The sequence below is a fragment of the Staurois parvus genome, unplaced genomic scaffold, assembly GCF_062004578.1.
Source record: "Staurois parvus isolate SC_StPar_1 unplaced genomic scaffold, SC_StPar_1.0 ptg000249l, whole genome shotgun sequence".
In the NCBI taxonomy this organism is placed as follows: Eukaryota; Metazoa; Chordata; class Amphibia; order Anura; family Ranidae; genus Staurois; species Staurois parvus.
The window spans coordinates 11,670,587-11,685,899 of NW_028318045.1; the positions used below are offsets into that span (position 1 = coordinate 11,670,587).

General features: G+C 41.3%; 1 long non-coding RNA gene across 2 annotated transcripts in view; it reads right to left on the reverse strand.

Annotated features, from left to right (window-relative positions):
• Window positions 1-15,160, reverse strand: part of LOC149459778 (uncharacterized) — a 59,936-nt gene extending 44,776 nt beyond the window's left edge. For both annotated transcript variants that reach the window (XR_016313213.1, XR_016313214.1), the window contains exons 1-2: window positions 15,017-15,160; window positions 12,237-12,407 (exon numbers count right to left, since the gene is read on the reverse strand). This is a non-coding gene — a long non-coding RNA (uncharacterized LOC149459778). The remainder of the gene's footprint in view (window positions 1-12,236; window positions 12,408-15,016) is intronic.
• Between the last annotated feature and the right edge of the window lie 153 nt (window positions 15,161-15,313).

A 15,313-nucleotide genomic window follows, 5' to 3' on the forward strand; every position in this document is an offset into this window, starting at 1 on the left:
CAATCCCTAACAGAATGGTGTTTAGGTTGCTAAAGCACTGTGTATGATGAACAATTTTAATTTTTATGTATGTTTTGTAAAATACACGTTTTCACATTTTGTTTCATCCATTGTTGCATCTCAGTGCTCCTGATCTCCTGCTGCAACTTTGTTGTTGCTCCAGTTTACATGCAGTACAGTACAGTAAGGCTTCATGGCATTTCTTGAAGCAGGTTTCTCTATGATAACAATACACAGTGCCTACCTAATGTGTTAGAACAGTTTTGTGTAGTCTTCATCAGAAAAATGACAGGGTGACGTCATAGATGTACAATTAAAGGCAAGGGAAAATGGGGTTGATTTACTAAAACTGAAGAGTGCAAAATCTGGTGCAGCTGTGCATGGTAGCCGAACAGCTTTTTTTGTCAATTAAGCTTTGACAAAAAAAACTGGAAGCTGATTGATTTCTGTGCAGAACTGCACCAGATTTTGTACTCTCCAGTTTTAGTAAATCAACCCCAATGCGTTGTCACCCTATAACAGGAAGTACCTGAACAAGGACTTTTATGTCAGCATCACCACATGTTCTGTTAATGAAAGCAGATTTAAAAGTATTCAAAATGACTTTTAAAATTATAATATCATGTCAAAAGTTTATATGAAATTGTAGTTATTGGGCTTACATAGGTATAAAACACTTATTTATTTTTGCAAGTGTGTGTGCTCAGTCTTCATGTGTTTTTAGAGTCCGATTGCTGTCATCTGTAGCTTATGGTTACAGCCTGGGGCTCACATGGATTCAGATCACTCAGCTATTGCTTTTGCAATTTGGACCCATGTCTTTTTACAGTTTTCTACCAAGTAAATTATGTGAAAACACACCAACATAAAATAAAGGCATCCCAAGGTTTAAAAAACATAGTCACAAGAAGAAAAAAAGACCCTCCTGCGCTCAAAAGACTGGATCTGGCATGTGTGGAGAGATCTTCATACACCTTTCATTTAATCCAATCAAGCAATGCTGTGCAGCCCCTTATCAAGCACTACAAAATAAGAAAAAAAAAGTGTCTCACAAGCCTTGTGCATTACCTCGATACAAATTTTTATTAATAAAATATAACAGATGTATAATCACAAACGCCAAATTTACACAAGCATATCATGACCAACACTGGCCCATGGTCTGCAGTACTGCACGAGTTCCATATGCAAAAGGACACGCAAAGAATGACTGGTGCGTTTCGAGGGGGGGTCCACTCTTCTTCCTCTGAGGATCCCCCTCGAAACGCACCAGTTCTTTGAGCATCCTCTTACATGTGGGACTCACGGAGTACTGCAGACCATGGGCCAGTGTTGGTCATGATATGCTTGTGTAAATTTGGCGTTTGTGAGTATACATCTGTTATATTTTATTAATAAAACTTTCTATCAAGGTAATGCACAAGGCTTGTGAGCCCCTTTCTTTTTCTTATTTTGTAGTAAAAAAAACATAGACATGAACTTAGCTTTCATCTAAACCACCATCATTAAACTGCATGTACAGCATCTTCAGGGAGATCTGGGTGACAATTCAGAATAATTCTGCTTTATTAGTTTCTGAAGGTATATTTAGGAGTCTGTACCAAAGACTCGCTCTTTCCCCTCATTGTGACTGCTCCTATGTGCTTCTCTGAAGTAGAAGGGTAGTAATTCCCTCTATGACGAAAAGGGGGGAGGACAGCTGAAAGAACTAGTTTGGCACAATGCATGACAAATGGGAGGACGTTTAAAATCTCAGTTTCAGGGGGAGCTCTGATGCATTCCTGGAGATAAAGTATTTGAAAAATTCCAGGCAACTGTTAGAACTTCTAGTCTATCTATCTATCTATCTATCTATCTATCTATCTATCTATCTTCTATAATCTAATCTTCTATCATTTAATCTATTTTATTATCTCTATTCTATCTATTTACAGTATCTATCTTAGATTGTTTTGTCTTAGCTGCTTTTCTTTCGTATATAATTAAAATGAAAATCACAAACTCGAAGCAACTCATTGAACAAACCAAAGCAACATAAAAACACCTAAAACATGTATATGACTTGCTTCTGAGTCTGATGTTCTTGTACAGTATATGAGTCCATATTCCTAAAGTAGACTATACAGTAACTTTACAAGCCTGTGTGAATGAAAGAATAAGCCTTCACCTTTTAACAAAAAAAGCTAATTTTTTGCATGTAAACAAATGTGCATTTACTATTTTTTGTTTTGGGAGCCTGTAAAGCATTGTACCAGCAATGAAAAGCATCATGCACGACTCCTGCAGACCTGTCAGTGTATCTGTCTGCTCATACCTTGTGCGGGCAAGCAGATACACAGTGACAGGAAGAATCAATGAACTACCACAGTGCTCAACAGTGCCATGGTAGTTCATTCAAAACTACAAGCCAACAGCTGGAAGGGCTGTCAGAACTTGTAGCTATTCCATTCACATAATACTGTAAATGAGTGATGCGCCCAGGCGGACGGAGCCCCGCATTGCTACTTTTTTGTAAATTGTGGCAACTAGCGGGGGGAAGAAGAACAGGGAATCAAGGGGAGTGGCGGCTGGTTCTTTGGTAACATGTTACATGCTACACCCTGGGTTTCCTAACATGTAACATGTTACAAAAGATTAACTTATTCTTTAACAATGTCATGTCATCATTTACTATTAAAAAGCCATCCTTGAGCTCCATTACAGTGATTTTGTCTAGGTTGAGATGATGTCACTGGTTTGCTGCAGGTGAAAAGAAACATGTTCTTAGTCTCCTGTTCCCCTGTGATCAGACTGCAGAAACATGTACTACAAGCAAGTCACAAGGTGAGAGGCTGTAGCAGAGGCTGATCTATGTCAGACATTTGTGAAGAGCCAAGAGCTTTGCAGGTACCAGGATTTTCATGACTGTCATCTCAGGCCAAAAAATAGATGGTGAGCCTAGATGCCCGAACAAAAATGCAGTTGTCCTTCTGGAGAGATCATGAGATGAAGCAATTGTCAAGGGGAATACTGTGATACCGGTTTGGAGTTAAATGCCTGGAAGTGTTACATTGTCATATTGCTTAGTATGCATGTATAGGAAAATCTATCTGATGCTAGATTCACTTTAGAGTAAAACCGGGTATGGAAACACAAGAACTTTTTGTATGTGTGGTTTCATGTCTGCTATGATCTCAGGCTGGAGGTTTTTCTGGAAATCCTGCATGGGTGGCAGGATTACATCTTCTGCTTCTGACTTTCGCCAAGAGATTTTCAGCTTCATCAGGAATTTACATAGTGTGATTTTCAATTAAAAACAATGAGTTCATATTTGTTTTAGGGACAACCTTCTTAGTAGCAATTAGAGATATATTCAATACACTTTTGTAATTTACTTCAGCAAGGTCCGACTTTCTGGCAGCCACTAAGACAACATTTCTCTTGTAATAGGGTAGAAAAAAATGGGCTAAAGCAAAACTTCAGGCACAACTTAAAAGGAGGTGTATTGTAACCTCTAAATTCGCTTTCTGCTTTTTCTATACTGAACTCTTCCTTGCAAAAGCTGTCCCATCAGCCTTGTCCTTTACATCATTGTGACTTCTCTGTCTGGCCATCCACTTAAGGTGAAAGTCCAACCTTTTTTTGTGTTAGTTTTGTATTAGGGGGAAGGGTTAAACCCCTGTAAGGTTATTACTGCTGTCCAAGGAGCCATCAGAGAAATCTACCCTCATTTACTATCCCAATGACAACAGTTTGACCAGACAGGAAGCAAGGGAAAACATGTGGTTATGTAAATACACTGATGTCAATGCTACCAGGAAAGCCTTCTGCTCCCACATGGGCAGCTCAGTGTACATTCCTAGCACACATCAGGGGAAGAATGAATGAACTCCTGTGTGCATGCGTGGGAATTAGATCATTTCCCTGCCAATCAAAACAGCTTAAGAAGCCAGGAAGAAGATGCTGGCACTGGTGAGGGAGCTTGCAGATGTCGCATCGCTGGAGGGGAGTATATATAGACTTTACTAAACTCACAACAGTAAAATCGGTCTGTAAATACGGTAAAGCATGCTTGTTATACTCACTGTGGAACCAAAGGGGTTAATCCTCTGCACTGTGTAAAATGTTGTTGGATCCTGACTTCTCTTGTCCTCCCCTTCTTCCAGTGCCCCCCTTTTATCACCTGATAAGACATTTTTATCTCCTGATAAGACATATCATGTGGAGTCACTCTGCACATGCTCAGTTTGCTGTGTATTGCTAAAGATGTTTTTTTTTTCTTGGGAGAGTGCATGTGATCAACACAGGGCCAATCAGCACTGTCCAGACAGAGTTCAGGGGTCCTGCATCCTCCTAGAACAGAATAAAAACTCCTCCTACAAACTGTAAGCAGTGCACAGCTGGACACTGATAGAAGTCACAAGACTGCTCTAACTGCTGATGAGAAAAAGTGTTTGGCAGTTTATATTTACTAAAATAATTGCATGTTCTGTGTACTGTGGGAGACCAGATATAGTAAATGCAGAGTCCTGGGTTTAGTAACACTTAAACTCAACATTATGTGGAAACTCAGAAAAAAATAAGCTATTGTTTTAATTGTTTTTAATGCTAGCGAAGGGCTGTATCATAATATCAGTATATTGTTATTGCTATAGTTTCATTTTAAATTCGTGTCAGCACCTTGGACAGTGCCTGTATTCCAAATGACTGCTTTCTGGACATTACCGCTGGTGATATTATTCCTATTTCTTGCAAGGAAGTGATGCTCAATGGCTACTGTTCTCTGTCCCGCATGTTTATTGTTTTGCAGATACTAGAGTAAAATACATCTATTTCAGGTTTGAACTGCCATACTGTTTCTTGCTTGTCCTTCATTACATGTATAGTATACTGTAAACTGCTAGGAGCACAAACTTTACATCTCTGTAATCGACATTTAATTTCTGGGAATATTTTGTGAATTCCCCTCTCGGTTAGATTTGCTGCCCGGCGCAGTGCGGTATAAATTACCTTGGTACGTCTTTCCCAGCAATAAAAATCACAAATCTGAAGTGAATTAATAATTGAACAAGAGTTTGCTGCCGACTGAATTGCAGTAAATATTACCTATCTCTCCCAGAATTCAACGACATCAGTCAAACTTGTCACAAGCCTCCTTCAAATATGCAATGTCTCTTAGCAACATGTATTCGTTTAAAAAAAAAGTGGCAGAGTATACAGGCAAGTTACACCTTGCACGTCAAATCAGTGAAGGAGAAGGTGTTTAATAAAATTGAAAGTGTTTGTCAGGACAAAAAAAGAAATAAATAAAACATGCAGTACATCTGAAATACATGCACATTTTCTCATGTTTTTTCCTTACAGCACTACAAGAAAAATATTTGCTGATTTGCCAGAAATCCAGTGGACTCATAGCTTCTTGTTTGTACTGACAACACCATGCTGCTGCACTGTAATCCCAAGCAGAGTTGTCATCTGTGCCTACTGGACTACTAAACTCTGTCTGTTGCCCCTCTCAAGATTCTGCTGCTGCCTTGACTCCCAAGGGCCTGCCCACACACTGTGTGTAGGAAAGGACTCTTGGAAGATGTAGTTCTGGCCGACCATCCTGCAGCTAGCCTGGTGATGGCATCACATGGAGTAATACAAGCTGTTTCCCGCAACAGAAAAAATCATGCTGGAACATGCTCTAGAGAGGGAAGTGTTTGGGTAAATAAGGGTAATGCCTGGACATACACTTTAAACTGTTCATTATGGTGTAACTCAATATGTAGTGAAGGATCTGTGCTCTCATTGTTGATTTATTTTAAAGTAAGCTATAATATATTTTAGGTTAGTATACTGTGTATCTTGTAATAGGTATTTGAAATATATTTGTAAAGGAACTTTCAGATGTTTTTACTTGCTTGCTTTTCCATATTTTTAATTACTGTATTTCTAGTATGAGTTTGGAGGGGAGCATTTTTAAGATAGTTAGCTTTATCCTGAAATTCTTTGTTAAATTCAGAGAAAGCAAACACAATATAAAATCTGAATTCTGCTAAATATAAAGTATATGAAGAGACTGTCAAGTTAAAAAATGACCAACAATGTTAGGTGTTGGCCCGGCCCTAGAATTATTCCTTTCACTCTGGCATGTGCAGCGATACCTAATATATGTTAGCATTTACTGTTTATGTGCACTTATGTCCTAGGTGTCTATGTGCACATATGTTTGTTTTTAAATATTTTTTTATCATTTATTTTGTTATTTTTTAAGAGTTTTTTTCACTTGTCATAGAGGCCCTATTATATAAACTGTATACAGTGTATATATATATATATATATATATATATATATATGTATATGCTCAAAAAAATTAAAGGAATACTTTTTAGTCAGAGTAAAGCATCAATTCAATTAAACTCCTGGGATATTGTTCTGGTCAGTTACATAGCTGAGGGGGTTGTTATTCAGTTTCAGCTGCCTTTTTGTTAATGAAATTAACAACAGGTGCACTCGATGGGCAACAGTGAGATGACCCCCAAAACAGGAATGGTTTTGCAGGTGGAGGTCACTGACATTTTTTTCCCTACTCATCTTTTCGGACTGTTTTTCACTAGTTGTGCATTTGGCTAGGGTCAGTGTCACTACTGGTAGCATGAGGCGATACCTGGACCCTACAGAGGTTGCACAGGCAGTCCTACTCCTCCAGGATGGCACATCAATACGTGCCATTGCCAGAAGGTTTGCTGTGTCTCCCAGCACAGTCTCAAGAGCATGGAGGAAATTCCAGGAGACAGGCAGTTACACTAGGAAAGCTGGACAGGGCTGTAGAAGGTCTTTAACCCATCAGCAGGACCAGTATCTGCTCTTTTGTGCATGGAGGAACAGGATGAGCACTGCCAGAGCCCTACAAAATGACCTCCAGCACTGGTGTTAATGTCTTTGACCAAACAATCAGAAACAGACTTCATGAGGGTGGCTTGAGGGCCCAATGTCCAGGCACCATAGAGCTCAATTGGTATTTGCTATTGAGCACCAGAATTGGCAGGTCCGCCACCGGCACCCTGTGCTTTTCACAGATGAGAGCAGGTACACCCTGAGCACATGTAACAGACGTGAAAGGGTCTGGAGAAGCCATGGAGAATGTTATGCTGTCTGTAACATCCTTCAGCATGACCGTTTTAGTGGTGGGTCAGTGATGGTCTGGGGAGGCATATCCATGGAGGGACGTACAGACCTCTACAGGCTAGTCAATGGCACCCTGACTACCATTAGGTATTGGAATGAAAGCCTTGGACCCATTGTCAGACCCTACACTGGTGCAGTGGGTCCTAGGTTCCTCCTGGTGCACGACAATGCCCGGCCTCATGTGGCGAGAGTATGCAGGGAGTTCCTGGAGGATGAAGGAATTGATACCATTGAATGGCCCCCATGCTCACCTTACCTAAATCCAATAGTACCTCTGGGATATCATGTTTTGGTCCATCCGACGCTGCCAGGTTGCATTTCAGACTGTCCAGGAGTTCAGTGATGCCCTGCTCCAGATCTGGGAGGAAATACCCCAGGACACCATCCGTCGTCTCATTAGGAGCATGCCCCGACGTTGTCAGGCATGTGGGGGCCATACAGACTACTGAATATCATTTTGAGTTGCTGGAATTAAATTTAAGCAAAATGGACTAGCCTGCTGCCTAATTTTTTCACTTTGCTTTTCGGGGTGTCTTTGAATTCAGTCCTCTGTAGGTTGATAACTTTAATTTCCATCAAATGATGGGGCATCCTTACGTTCCTAACACATTATCCAGTCCATATCAGTATAGATATCCAGAATTATATTTTTCCCCATTGAGATCTGATGTGTTTTCAAAGTGTTCCTTTAATGCTTTTGATCAGTGTATATAGGCTTTTTTTTGTCAGAAAATAGGTGCAGAACCTCAACTATGCGGCGGGGGGGGGGGGGGGGGGGTTGAAGGGGGGGAATATCCTCAAATGGGGGATATGGGCAAGTTTCACAAACAGTGAGAGAGTCATAGAAGTGCATTTGTAAAGGGTAACTTCACTTTCGTGGGAAAATAATATTGCAAAAAATATATATATATATATCATAAGTAATTGGCAACCTTGAGGTGTTCTGTATACAGATGGTGTATGGACCAGAAATGTAATTTCCTGATTTTGTGATTGGCTCATTGATTTTCCCAGAAGTCTGTATCAAGATACAAATCAGATTTTGGGCATCCTCTGCAACAAACATTTCCATTTTGGTGGGATTCTCCCCCAAGGTTAACTACATTTAAAGGCATACAGACATCTAAAGCAGCCTTTTTCAACCAGGGTGCCTTGAGGCTTCTTCAGGGGTGCCTTAGCGAAATGCTTAAAAATTACCCAAACATTGTATACAAGCCAGAGGGTGGAACAAGCCTGCCTTTTAGTTATACAAAGCCACGGGTTTTCATTATGCACCATTACGACCTTCTAGCTGCTGGCACCCCAACCAATGACATCATCAGTTGATAAGGAGGATGTCGGGTGCATGCACAGCACCCTCGCTTGCCCCTCCACTGCACCTCTGTCAGCACTCACATCAGCTGAATGAGAGAGAAACTGAGAAAGACACACTGAAATACTAGTTGGTACCACTGTACAAAGGCATACTTGCTTTGGAATAATAAATCACCTCTAATGCTGGGTGTCCTATGTGTGTAAAATAGTTTTTTACATTTTATAAAGGGGTGCCTTGAAATTATCCAAAATTTTAAAGAGTGGCTTGGCTGAAAAAAGATTGAGAAACACTGGTCTAAAGTCATTCAGACCTTAAATACCAAAAGTGTGTTAAGTACAGAGTGCAGGGTTCAGGAGTGTGATACATGAAGGGTGCAGAGTTTGCAGTGTGTTATGTAAAGAGTGCAGGGTTCAGGAGTGTGATACATAAAGGGTGCAGAGTTTGCAGTGTGTTATGTAAAGAGTGCAGGGTTCAGGAGTGTGGTACATACAGAGTGCAGGGTTCAGGAGTGTGATACATAAAGAGTGCAGAGTTTGCAGTGTGTTATGTAAAGAGTGCAGGGTTCAGGAGTGTGATACATAAAGAGTGCAGAGTTTGCAGTGTGTTATGTAAAGAGTGCAGGGTTCAGGAGTGTGGTACATACAGAATGCAGAGTTTAGGAGTGCACTATGTACAGAACTGCAGGGTTCAGGAGTATGCTACATAAGCTAAGGCTTAGCTTTAAGGAAGGGAGTTCGACTCCCGAAACACGTCAGCCATTCCAACTGGGCAGTTGTATCACAGGACCACTGTTGTATGGGATTGATACATTTGGCTCCATGTCTGTTTTTATTATCTTTTTGTGAGTATCCACTTGTTATGTTTTTAATAATATCATTTGTTATGACGCACGAGGAGAGAGCACCCGTTTGTGTTTTTCTTTTGTATATATAAATCCCAAACTGACTGTCCCTGGCCTGCTCCTTTCATTCATTGGATTTCAGTTCTTTCAATTACGGAGACTCAAAATCAAGTATAGACATTACCTAGGGTGGTTTGTATGGAAATACAGCCTGCCTAGGAATGCCCACTCCTCCAGACTGATATCCACACATCAAGACATTTTGATATTTACATAATTCCTCTCAAGAGCCAGTGCACTGCTTGCATCAGGACTAAGGGCTCATGAGAGAAGTACTGAGGCAGGGTGCTGTGATACTTTCAGGAAGTTATGCACCGCTCTCTGCTTTTCCCTCTGCCATGATCTGCCTATTTTGCATAGAGAAGCACAGAGGCATCATCACTGGGTTTAATATAAAGTGTGTAATGAAAATTGAAGGGTTTTATTTAGCAAATTCATAAGCATGTTGATGTAGGGGGAGGAGGGAACCAAGGAAATTAAAAATAGAAGCAGAAAAATTGTGAAAAATTGTTTTTATGTTTACATACACTGTAAAATATTAAAGGAACCTTCAAACAGACTAAAAGTGGAATTCTTGGATAAATCTAACTACTCGTAAAACTCACCCCTCCCCCCTCCTAACACCTATGCTTAATAACTTGTCAAAGAAAGATGTACTGTATATACGTACCTATTTTCAGGCTACTCCGCTCCAGTCACATGATCTGGCTTCCCTGTGTCAGGGAGAGGAGGAGGAGAGGAGGAAGCGTTGACAGCAGATGGATTATTGAAGCCTATGGGCGATGTCACCGCTCCCAGGTATTACCAGCTATTGTTGGAGTGCTCTCAACTCTCACATGTAGCCAGCACCGGCTGACATTGAAGAGATCCTGTGACTGGACTGGAGTGGCCTGAAAATAGGTAAATATACAGTTCTTTCTTACACAGGTTATTAAGCATAGGTGTTAGGAGTGGGGAGGGGACAGATTAAAGAGTAGTTAGAGTTATCCTGGAATTCCAATTTAAAGCTACACCAAGAATTTTAAAAGTATTCGTAACATATTTCATACTATGAACAGAAATGATCTGAATCAGTGACGGAACTACCTGGGTTGCAAAGGTCACACTTTCTGGTGTTCCACCACCAGAGTGCTTGCTCAGGGCTGCCACAACCTGCTTCTTTGGAGATTATCAGACACTCTACACTAGCTGGCAGCCCCAGTCTTTCTCTAGCTAACACCCTATTTGTACAGAGCAGCACTGGCTTTTTACCATAGCCAGGTGCTCGCTGTGCCCTACCACTGAACTGTCAATCTGAAGAGTACCCACTGCAGCCTTCCCTGTGTCATCATCTGTCTATCTGTTACCAGCTTTGGGGAGTATAAGGAAAGCCATACTGACAGACCATCCATTCGGTGCACAGGAGGCATCACAGGAGACTCAGGTCTGGTGAGAGAATATTGATGGGTTTGAAACAAAGTGCATTGGATTATGGTTTTTAAATGTCCATAAAGCGGTGCTGGAACTACCAGGGTTGCAAAAGTCACACTTGCAATGGGGCCCTGTCGTTCCGCCACTGTAGAGGGGCCCCAAGATGACAGGAAAGGAGTCCGTTGCAGAACATGTGAAGGTCCCACTGTGGAACCATAATAAAGGTAGCAAAGGGAGTAAAAGGCCCCAGAATCATTGGGAAGGACCCAGGGCTCGGGTCAGGGGGGCCCTTCATGGTTTCTTGCATCAGGGCCCTGAAGGTTCTGGTTACGACTCTGATCTGAATAGTAAACTTGATAATATTAATACTTGATAACAATAGTTACCTCCTAAATAGTAATCTGTAAATTAGTCATAACATTTTAAGGAAATCTGTTGCCATGTTATAACAATACATTTCCAGCAGAAAATAAATGCCAGCTTCTAGAGGGGCATTACAGTGTCAATACATGTTAACACAACTACAGGAATCCTTTTGATATACTTATGTATTCCTGGGGGTGCTTGGCAAACATTATTCATGTATGATGTTTCTTTGCCATGGTAACCAGGGGGATTCCAACTGAGACTTCCTAGTGCTGGTTAGGAAATGAAAGGAACAATTTGGTTGGTTGTCATCAGCAGAAAAAACACTTTTCTTGTTGAATCTCTTTCAATACGTCACATTAGGTACTTAATAAAACATGCATAGGATAAATATCTGCCAGTTTTTGCACCGGGTGCTTATTTTTTGAGGTGCATGGATATTTTTTTACAAGCCACAATTGTGTATGTTTTCAAATAGACTAATTGACAAAGTTGTATTTATTTAAAAAGTTAATTCAGCAAATGCATGGATATGTTTCTTAGCTAGCAACTGGTCCTGTAAAGTAGAACTAAAGGCAAAATTTTTGTTTTCATTTTAGGTGAGGTTTTTTTTTTTTTTGCTCTGTCCCACAGCCATAACAGGAAGTTAGAGGAAATCCCTCCAAATTATGGGAATGCAAGGTTATCACCAGGGTCACTAGTGTCCCCATTGCAAGATTTCCCCTCTATTCCTGTTCTGGTGACAAAGAAACATTTGTGATTTCTTTTACTCTTACTTTCAGTGATAAGAGGTAAACAGGATAAACGTAGAGGGTGAAACTCCCTAATGGGGCACAGACAGTAATATAAATCTGACAAGTCATGTGATGCAGCAGCCCCCCCCCCCCTTCCCCTGAGTCTTCTCCTCTTTTGTTAACTCACTGCTTTGGGCCCTTTGTTAGGTGTCCATATCAATATCTGTGTGAAGTGAACACTCCCTATTGGATGGCTGCCGGGTCCTCGGAACCAGCAGCTGCTTTGACGTATGTGGTGTGTGTAAAAGCATTAACATTATGCTCCACATATCACAGCATTTAAATGATTGTAAATACCTTTTTTTGCTGTTGTTTTATTTGGTCACATAATTGTTTCCCGGGTCCCGTGCAACTCAATGGGTGTTATGTGGGTGGAGGTCATTCCCAGATTGTGCTGTATTCTGCACCTGTCACTGCAGTGCGTTCTTGTCATTCGGCTGGGTGCCCTGGCGGTCACATGATTATTTGCTGAAAAAAATTGTAATTATTCATAACATTGTATTAAAAAACACCCCATATACATAGTAATTGTTAAATTTTGTTTAAATTTAAATTAAAACTAAATTCTTAGTAATTTTCTCACTCTTGCAGTCTTGTGGGGCAGAGGTAAATCTGTGATTGACAGTGCAGTACTTCCTATTTTTTCCTTCTTGTCATCTAGCCGTACTGTACTCTAAAATAGGAAGCAGTGCACTGTCAATCACAGTTCTAGTGCTGCCCCATAAAACTGCAAGAGCGTCAGGGAGGGTGGCTAAGAAGATAGTTTAGTTTTAAAATGATACTAAAGGTTTTATTGCCTTAAAATAAAAAGTGGTTATGCTTACCTGCTCTGTGCAATGATTTTGCACAGAGCGGTTGCCTACCTCCTCTCTTGCAGTCCTTCCTTTCAGTGCCTCCTTAGCAAGCTGGCTGCTAATGGGGCACCCGTGTGTGTGATTCTTACCCAGGCTGTGTGTGTCCATAGACACACACAGTTCCAGCAAACCACCCCTCTGATCTCTCCTCATATAATTTAACTGACAGTCGTAGGAGCCTATGGCTCCTCCTGCCCTCAGTGTCTACTGTGAGACAAGGAAGAGAGGAGAGTGGTGCTGCAGTCAGGACAGTGCTGGATCATTGAGCGAAATCAGTTTAGGAATGGGGGAGTGGGGGACAGTTTGTGTTGTTTTTTTACCTTAATGCATTGCAGGCATTAAGGTGAAAAAACATATAAACTGTAGGACCACTTTAATTTAAATGAAGGATAATAACATGAAAAAAATCATGTATATAGTCTTATAAAAAAACAAACAAAACAACATTATAGATATTTAGATCTTTTTTTCCACCATATAGTCACATGACTGCTGCACTGTCTGTCATGATGCTGAAGCTCCCCCACATGACGTATATGGGGTTATGTGGGGATGGGGGGGGGGGGGGGGGAGGGTGTTGGGAAGAGGAAGTGCAGGGCTCAAAAATGGAACATGCGCAGAGTGGCAACACAGAAGACTGTGGATCAGCCAGCATATTGTTGCCACTCTGAATTAATATGCCCTGGGCGGATCACCAAGTATTTTCTACTGATCTAATTTTGAAACAAACTTTCACTACACATAGTTTGGTGAAATAATTATGAAGTAAATAGGGAAAAATAACTTTTTGGGTTTAATGCAGTACTAAACCCAAGAGCAAACATTTATTTTATTAGAGGTTACCAGTTTTTAGATGTGATGACTGAATTAGTTTTCTTTTTTAGACTTTCTTTCTTTTATTTTCACCTGGTGATCTGGTCAGTAAGCCTGTTGTTTTTCAAAAGAACAAGCTGTTCTACAAATGTAGCAGTTGGAGGGTTGAGCTTACAGTGATCAGTTTTTATTTATTAATGTAAAACCTTTATCCAAAAAAGGAAAAAGTGTTTTCTGTAACTGCATAAAAAGTCTTACCTGGAGTTTGGTTTAATTTATTAGTGTATCTAAATCTGCTAGTGCATCTAACACTTCCCTCCCCCCAGACTGACAATGCTGCTGTCCAAATTTGTACAAATGTGTCTCTGCTGCTCTTTCATCCAGAGTGGAGGCACTCTAATACAGGAGGGGTGTTACTGGCCAGATCACCAGGTGAAAACAGAGGGGAAAGCCTATAAAAGAAAACTAATGCAGCAACTACATCTAACGATTGCCAATCTCAAATATATTACATTTGTGGTTTGGGGTTTAATACCTCTTTAAAGAGGTTGTAAAGGTTTTTTTGATAACAAACAGGTTTATACTTATCTGCTTTGTGCAATGGCATTGCACAAAGCGGCCTCAAGCCTCCTTTTCTGGAGTCCCCTGCAGGAGTTCTTGGCTCCTCCTGTTCCATGTATGCCACCATTGGAAATTGCTTGCTATGGGCACACCTGCAGGTTTGTTCCCAAGCTGGACTGTGTGTATCCATAGACACACACAGCACGCTCAGCTCCTCTTCACAGGATTTGATTGACAGCAACAAAAGCCAATGGCTTCTGCTGCTGCCCCTGTAACCTGTGAAGAGAGAGAGATAAAGACCAGAGTCACTGCAGATGGGCACAGCACTGGATCGAGAGAAGGCTCAGGTAAGTATACTGGGGGTGAGGGTGCAATACAAATACTAAAACATTGTTTTACCTTAATGCAGGGAATACATAAAGGTACAAAATGTTCTGCCTTCACAACCACTTTAATGTAATACTAAAGGTTCAGATAAAAAAAAATAAAAAATGTCATACTCACATGCTCTGTGCAATGGTTATGCACAGAGCAGCCCTGATTCTCCTCTTCTCGGGTCCCCCCACTGCCCTCAGTGGTTGCTCCCTCTGACCCCTGTGTCACCACAGAACTCAGTAATAATAGGGGTCCATGGGAGGAACCGCTGAGTGCAGTGAGGGGACTCAGACACTCCCAAACTGTTGGTTTATGAATAGCCTTCATTGCAGGCAGAAGGAAAGGTACGAAGTCTTCTTCTCAGGATGTCCTTTGATTCATCATTTTGTTTTAGCTTCTGAGTCACTTTAAAATGCCATTAGTGTATCCAATGATACAAAAGTCCATGTTCCCTGCTGCCCCCTGTGCTCTCACCTAATCTCTGCAGCGTCCTCCTCCCTCTTCTGCTCCATTCAAGTCCGGAGAAGTCTGTCCAACTCACACGCAGCATCCTCGGGTACCACCCCTCCTCCCAGCACTCAGCATCTCCATCACTTGGCCCGGCCACTGCGCCTGCGTACAGCATCCCACTCCTCGGCCCCGCCCCTTTTCTCCCTCACGTCACTCACACATTCAGCTCCTATACAAAACACGGGGACGCGCTCCCGTCCGTGTACTCCCTCCTCCTCTTCTCCTTCAGCTCCTCCGCATCCGGGCATCGCTGTCGCGTGC